Raw genomic sequence first — 7,525 nt, 5'->3', positions numbered from 1 at the left:
AAGTACAAAGTACAAGCATTATAAATACGATTATATCTATTATGATCAATATATGCCATTGCTGTTTTGACAAGTTATTTATCTATCAGATACATAAAGCCTAATATATATATATATATATTTAATTACCAGCAATAACATGTTTGAAGGGGCACACATTTCTAATAATTTTCTCATTTATTTTAATAAATAAGACACTTCATTGCGTGTTCAGCTCTCTCAAAAGTCTTCACTTTAGAGCCTCTACCAAGGTATAGTAGTCAGAATTTTCTAGGCAGATTCGCCAGATCGACCCTAAGGATCATCTGTCATATTCAGTATCTGTAAAGGAGAGGGAGATGAGGGAACTGGAACATTAAGGAGGACAGACTATAATTTTCTTCATCTGATGGTTCATCTGTTTGCTATTTTGTTCGCTGCTGGGTTTGCTACTTCAAATTTCTGTATTTCAAAATGAAAGGAAAATCACTAGTCTTTACAGAATAAATGAAATCAGGTTCCTTCCACATTTCTGGTCATTTGTGCCAGAAGAGAGAAACCTTTTATACCAAATACCTATTTTCGTCCCTATTTCCTACAATGACTTGAGGATGTATACCTCTTTACAATAGTAGAGAAGGAAAGAAGAAGACAGACCTTTCAGTATCCTTCAGAAATCATTCTTAGGTGCTCTGTAATCCTCCACACCTTCTGAATGATCACCATAGCCATCAAGATGTGACAGGTGATTGAAATAAAAAACACTTATAATTACAAAGGTTTCAGAAGATGAAATCCTTTCTAAAATTGGGTTTTCTAATTGGGTGAATTAAATCAACTCAATTTATAAGAAAAACAAGTTTGGTGAGCATTGAAACTAATGAAATATGATTTTGATTTGATGTGTGTCTTCTGGCTGCCTGGATTTTTAACTGAATTAACCTGAAAGACTGGGCACATGTTCTACTGTTAACAGAAATTTAAAAATATGTATTTGCTTTCCTGAAAAAAGCTTCATAAAGTCTTTAATAAAATTTTGTCAGCTATTTGACATTAGAGGTCCTGATTTTCAGTCATAATTCGTCTGTTAGTAAAGCAGATGCTTTATGAATTAAATATGTTTGTGTCTAAAGAATTTGCAATCACCTTCTCCCAGATGGTTTTTCTGATGTCTAGTAACCACTCAGGCCAGTCTGCTTTCTTTCTCATTTTACTTCCTTCTGCAGAAACATTAGTTCAATCTGTCTTCCCAGCCAACTGCCTTTATAGAACACACAGGAATAATATCTCTGAGTTCTCTGCCTTTTTTGGTTTTATATATTTTTACATTTTTATTTTTATATTTTATTTTAAATGTGGTATCAATCACTTGAAAAAATCAAAAGTTTGCCACAAGCTGTTTGAAATATGCACATATAAGGACTGTTATTACACAGATCTCATTATCTTAATAAAGTAAACTAAAAAGAGCAATAACCCTGAAGAAATTCTATCTTATACAGCTGCAGAGTATCTTTTGTGTGATTGAACAGCAGAGCTGAGCCTTCAGATGTCCATGTTCTACTACTAAACAAACTAAAGTTCTACTACTGCAAACTAAAGAAACAATTAATGTCCCTGGGCTGATCACTAGGAAAGGTCTTGTTATATTTTGCATTTGGTTTACACCAGTATTTTCTAGTAATCAGGATATTGTCTAAGATCAGGAATTCACGGGAATTATTCCTGAATTAGACAAATTAACATGGTTAGATATTCCTAATATTGGACACAGCAGCAATTGCAATCCAAGAAAAGACAGCTAAGTCTTACCTCTGCACTCTGAAATACAATGAATACTGAGACAGACGTGGGTCTGCCCTTACACATTCATTTACTGGTAAAACTTCTATCTTATTTACTTCTCTTCAATAGGATCTTTGAAATACAAACTGTGGTCAAAACCAATCAGCAGAAGCTGGACCATTACTCATAATCATAATCACTGGCTTGGTGGTATAAGACTTTCATATGAGGCTTTTTTCTCTGGTCCTTCCCATTTGGGCATTGCCAGGTTGGTTGCAATAGGACATCCGAATAGTGTGTGGACTGCCCTCCAGACTCCTGCATGCATGACAGCTCTGGCTTCCCCTGGCAAGTGTGGAGTGAGGGGGTGAAGTGATTATTTTGTCCCTGTTGGCCTGCCAAGAAGGTGCTGCCAGGTTGGAAAGCAGTTGTCTGTGACCTTGGACAGCTTGTATAGGGTGGGAGGTGGAAGAAGAGGCTTTTTCCTGTAGAAAATGCATTCACTGAATTGTCCTGTTGAATTACCACAAGTATATATCTGTCCTGAGGTGTTTATTATCATAGCTGCATCAGGAAGCACTTGCTAATGCCCGCACCTGGCCTTGAGATGGATCCTGCTGCCCAAAGCAAGCCTTCTCCCTCCCTCACTACAGAGATCCTTCATCCTTCTGGCTTGGATTTGCCCCAGCCCTGGTTTTCCTGAGTCTGTAGCAAGTGCTCTAAGATAACAGTGTTGGGAGGACATTAACTTTAGAAGAACTGAAATAATAGTGAAAGAACTGAGTCATAAGGAGTGATGTCGAGCAGGTTTGGGTAGAGGTCTGCATAAAAGGCAAATGAGCAGAAGCAGCAAGGCAGGGGGGAGCAAGTGAAAGGTGAAATTAAATGTTTGTGGAGATAAACGGAAGCAGCTCTCTGTCCCCAGCAGTGAATTTTAGGGAGCAAAAGGAATTATAAGGAAATGCAGGCAGCAATTAAAAAAACCACGTGCCTGGGGGCAGTGGAAACCTGGCAGGGCAAGGCAGAGGGATGAGCGCCCTGGGGGTCAGGCTTTCCAAATTGCTGAAAGCCATCCCGCAAACTGGGAGGGGAAGACATTGCCCTTAGCGGTGGGGTGGAGGCTCCAGGATCTGCTCCGTGGGGCCATCATGTCTGTCTGGCAAGGGATGGGGGCCATGGTGGGGCAGGGGCAGCCAGGACAGGGCAGCTGGCAGAGGCAGATCAGGCTCAAAGCAAGTCAGGACAAGGAGCTGGTGCCACTGCTGATGCAAGTGGAAGGTCTTCAGCCAAAATATCTAACTTTGGTTCTTACCAAAAACAGAAAACACTTGAACAAAACTGTTTTGCTCAAGGAAAATGGAAAAGTAACCACCCTATCTCCTTTTCCTTCTTTGTTTTGTCCATGCATTCCCCTGCCAGCAAACATGCCTATGTGACCTACTCTTTATTCCGCCGCCTTCATGGGAGAGCCTAGCTCAGGATGAACAGCCCGTGGGACTTGATCAGGTTGGGTTGAAATAGCAACTGTTCTGGCTTGGGCTGCAATATATACTTTTTTTCTTAAGTGTGGCTTCTTGGTATTAGAAAACAACCAAGCATGCAGCCCAGTATGTGCTGTGGTTGACTGTTGGAGGAGTGATTCCTTTGCTTAAGCTCACATGAAATGGTGAGAATTGAGGGGGGTTTTATGGCTTTGAGGCACTAACCACCACAGAACAGCTCCTGGGATCTTCCATGCCAGCATGGCAGGGGCTCTGCATTTTCTGGGACACGCCAGCTTCTCCTGCAAGTCCCAATGCATGGGGGCAAGACCCAGCCAGGCTTCCTGTAGTTGGAGGAAAAAGTTGATGTTTCCTGATAGAAAATATTTCTGAATTTAACCCTCAGCTGTCTCCACTGCTGCCTGCTTTCCTGGTGCCTTGGACCCCTCTTCCAGGTGTGTGGGTGAGGGATGGACACGGAGCTGGGAGCCAGCATGAGGGCTTGTGGGGTCTCGGAACTGTGTGTGTGGTTCTGCCCCAGAGCTGGCCTGCAGCCTGGCTGTCTGGCTGAGCAGATGGAGGCTGTGGAGGGTGAAACGCTGGGATTTGCCACCCCAGCTGAAAGTGGAACTAGGAAGGAGCTATCATTCTCCTTCATGTGCCTGGTGGTGTGGCAGGCACAGGGAAGCTAACAAAGCAATTGCTCCCATCCTCTAGGTAGTCCTCAGCTTGCAGGTAAATTATGACCTAGAGGTGGTGCCCAGCCCCACCACAGTGGGACAGGACAGCAAAACTGAGATGGAGGGGAGGGTGTGAATCACTGAGTGCTGTGGGCTGGCAGAGGCTGGGAAGCTGGCTGGGATCCAGGGCAATGCTGCCCATAGTTGGTTGCTGCCTTGCCCCAGCATCGGCTGTTAGGACATGCCTTGCTTCAAAGAAGCTGCAACAGAAAAATGCTTTTGCAGGTAAAAGAAACTGTCTTTGAACAAAGTCGGGGGGGGGGGGGGGGGAAGTTACTGGCAAGTGTGGCATAGAGCCTTATCTGTCCCTTGGGGAAATTTTTGTTTCAGCGAGGAACCACTTCCAGAGGAGAGGATAACCTGTGGCAGTTCAGGCTCCTACTATTTTAATTGGTGGGTTTGTGCCTAGAAAATGGAGATCTCATTCATGAGTTCAGCTGTGTTGGGAATTATGGACACACTTATGGACACAGCGATTTCCCAAGCTGTGGGTGCCCTCCCTGTCATAGAGCAGCACTTACAGCAGCCTTACAGCAGCCTTTTACGAGTCCACTATGGAGTCTAATCCTCCCATACTCAGCAGCCAAAAAAAAAAAAAAAATTAGGTGGGGTGCCTGTTCTGGTCCTCCTGGTACCTGCTGTCTTTGTTCCCAGATAGCTGGAGCTCGCCCTCCCTGCTCAGCTTGACATCTGTGGGCAGGGAGCTCATTTGAAACAGCTCAAAAACAGCTGCTTCTTCACATCTCACTGTGACAGCGTGGGAATGTGAGGAGAAAGAATGATGGGGTAAGAAAAGCCCCTTCTAGGGTTTGGGGCTGATGTGACCCATGGCCAGGTCATACAGGAGCACGAGGAGGAAGAACAAAGGCACGGACAAGGAGTTAAACCCACTTGTACAGGAGTACAGAAAGGAGAGGACCAAGGAGAGAAGAAGCCATGGCTGCTCCCCCAGGCTATAATCATTAAAGAATGTCCTGTTGTAAAAACCAAAATCATCACACCAGCACAAGCCATGAAGCCAGAAGTTGATTTCCATTATATATCTATTTCTGGCTGCCACCTTTCCTCTAACTGGCAAAATGGAAGATAACTTGGACACCAATATTTTACACTTGCACCCCAAGGGCTTAATAGTCTTCCTTGGTTCTGCCCAGGTTCTGGCTTGCAGTGTCACTTGTGCACACATGAAAGAGTAGCAGTGGAGAGTAGTCTGTGCTCTTGAGAAGTTGTGAAAGCCTGTCTTGACAAGCCTGTGGCAGAGCGAGTACAGGGGGACACAGTGAAGTTGAAGGTGTGCCATGGGGTGCATGGGCAGTTAAACATGGCTGGGTGACAATGCTTTCCCCAGCTTGGCAAGGTGCTGCTCACTGTCATCTTGGAGGTGCAAGCAGGGGTCAGCAGTGGGGAAGTACACCAAGATAGTGATAAGGGACAGGCTGCCAGACCAGAGCAAGCACCCAGCAAGCACCCAGCCTCAGCTCGAAGGTGCTGTGAGATGGCCAGCATGGTGCTCAGGGCAAGATAGAGCTGTGAGAGATGCCCAGGGCCAGAAGCACCACAGAGGAGGACAGGAGGTGTTGACCCATTGTGCAAGGTAGGGACAATCACTTGCTTCTGCCATACTGCTTCTTGCCAGCCTGTTAGCCCTGCAGCAGGGCCAGCTTGGTTTTCTTCCTCTCCAAGGGCATTAGGAAGGTACTGCCATTGGGAGCACCCTTTGCTCCCCTTCCTAGGAACCCTGGATCAGGGTGGGATCAGGGTGGGTGGTTCCCCAGAGCTGGTGGCTCAGGGATGCAGCAGGCAGCGCTCCCCTCATCTGCCTCTGTGATGAATGCACTTGCTGGCCTTTCCTCCCACCTCCCTGAAAGCTATCAGTCGCTGGCCCGAGTCACCATGACAACATTCCAGGGTAAGAAGTGTCTGAGGAAGCCAGGACAAGTGGGGAGGGAGGGCAAGCTTCTAGTAGGAAGATGCCTTTAGTGATGAAGAGGTGCTGCTGCACACACAAAGTGTGCATACAAATATCCTTAATTTTTGAAATCACTCTTAAACTAAGTAGTCCTCACCACTTGCTGATGGCAGCACATCTTGTCCTTTTTTTGGCAGCCTTCAGTGTGTGTTGGGTGCAGGTTCTCACATGGGCTCACCCTGTGTCATGCCAAGCTGGCGTATGTGGCAACTCAGCCATGTCCTACGGCCACCCGCATCCAGAGGCCAGAAAAAGATGAATTCCACCCCTATGGCCATAACTGAACTGGAGGACATCAGCAATGCTCGAGTCATCTCTCTGGCTGCTTGTGGGACAATAAAAGAGTGAATGGTCCTTGCTCCATTGAGCTGGTCCTATGCTGTAGCCCTTTAGTGGCTTGGACCTGCTTGGTGGATCTATTGCCAGATGAGGTGGGGGAGAGTGGAAGGTGGGCTGGCAAGTTCCCTCTGCCCACCCTGGTGTCCTGGGCTGCCTCCTGCCCCTTCCCTGCACCTGGCAAGGGGGTGCTGGAAGAAAAGACCAACCCTCACCTTGCTACAACCTCCTTCCAGGCAGTCGTAGAGAGTGATAAGGTGTCCCCTGAGCCTCCTTTTCTCCAGGCTAAACAATCCCAGCTCCCTCAGCCACTTATCATAAGACTTGTGCTCCAGACCCTTTACCAGCTTTGCTGACTTTCTCTGGACATGCTCCAGAACCTCAATGTCCTTCTTGTGGTGAGGGGCCCAAAACTGGACACAGGATTCGAGATGCAGCCTCACCAGGGTCAAGTATAGGGGAACAATCACTTCCCTGGTCCTGCTGGCCATACTATTCCTGATACAGTCCAGGATGCCATTGGCCTTCTTGGCCACCTGGGCACACTGCTGGCTCATATTCAGCTGCTGTCGACCAGCATCCCAAGGTCCTCTGCCACCAGGCAGTTTTCCAGCCACTCTTCCCCCAGCCTGTAGTGCTGCATTGGGTTGTTGTGACCCAAGGGCAGGACCCAGCTCTTGGCCTTCTTGAGCCTTACACAGTTGGCCTCGGCCCTTTGATCCACCATTCCACTGATCTATGCAAGATGGCACTCCATCTTCCTCCCATCCTACTCAGCCCCTCTCCACTAATGTCCTGTTGTTCCTGCCAACTCTATCAGTATGTCTCGACAACACACCATCGAGCGCATTCTCCTCCCGTCAGAGACCGCAGGATGCTTCCCCTCCACCCCTTCCGCATCTCCCACCGCCCCGCCGGTGCCCCGTCCCCAGTGTCGGCAGTACCGCTGAGGTGCGGGTGGTTCAGGCGCGCTCGCCCTCCCTGGCGGCGCGCAGTGCCCGCGTGTGGGCGGGCGGCCGGGACATGCTCACTGGGGAGCGCCGCGGCCGCACATGCTCACTGGGCGCAGAGGCACCGCCGGAGGTAGGGGCTCGCTCCGCCGGCGGAGGAGCCGCGCTGTCGCCCCGGCCGGGCCCGGCATGGCCCGCCGCCCGCTGCCCGGCCACCGCCAGCGCTGAGCGCGGGGGGATCGCAGCGTCCGGCGGTGAGCGCGGGGCGCGGGCGGCGCGGCCGTG

The 7,525-nt window shown here is 48.4% G+C and overlaps 1 protein-coding gene across 3 annotated transcripts in view; it reads left to right on the top strand.

Annotated features, from left to right (window-relative positions):
- Positions 1 to 7,276: 7,276 nt before the first annotated feature.
- GLRB (glycine receptor beta) overlaps positions 7,277 to 7,525 on the top strand; it is a 52,589-nt gene continuing 52,340 nt past the window's right edge. For 2 of the 3 annotated variants that reach the window (XM_027676861.1, XM_027676858.1), the window contains exon 1: positions 7,393 to 7,494. The gene's annotated coding sequence lies outside the window, so the exon portion shown is untranslated. The other variant, XM_027676859.1, reaches the window with a different exon arrangement.

The sequence above is a fragment of the Neopelma chrysocephalum genome, unplaced genomic scaffold, assembly GCF_003984885.1.
Source record: "Neopelma chrysocephalum unplaced genomic scaffold, ASM398488v2 Primary Assembly neopelma1_42b, whole genome shotgun sequence".
Lineage (NCBI taxonomy): Eukaryota > Metazoa > Chordata > Aves > Passeriformes > Pipridae > Neopelma > Neopelma chrysocephalum.
The sequence above is the reverse complement of the archived record's forward strand: the minus strand, read 5'-3'. Positions and strand labels throughout refer to the sequence as shown.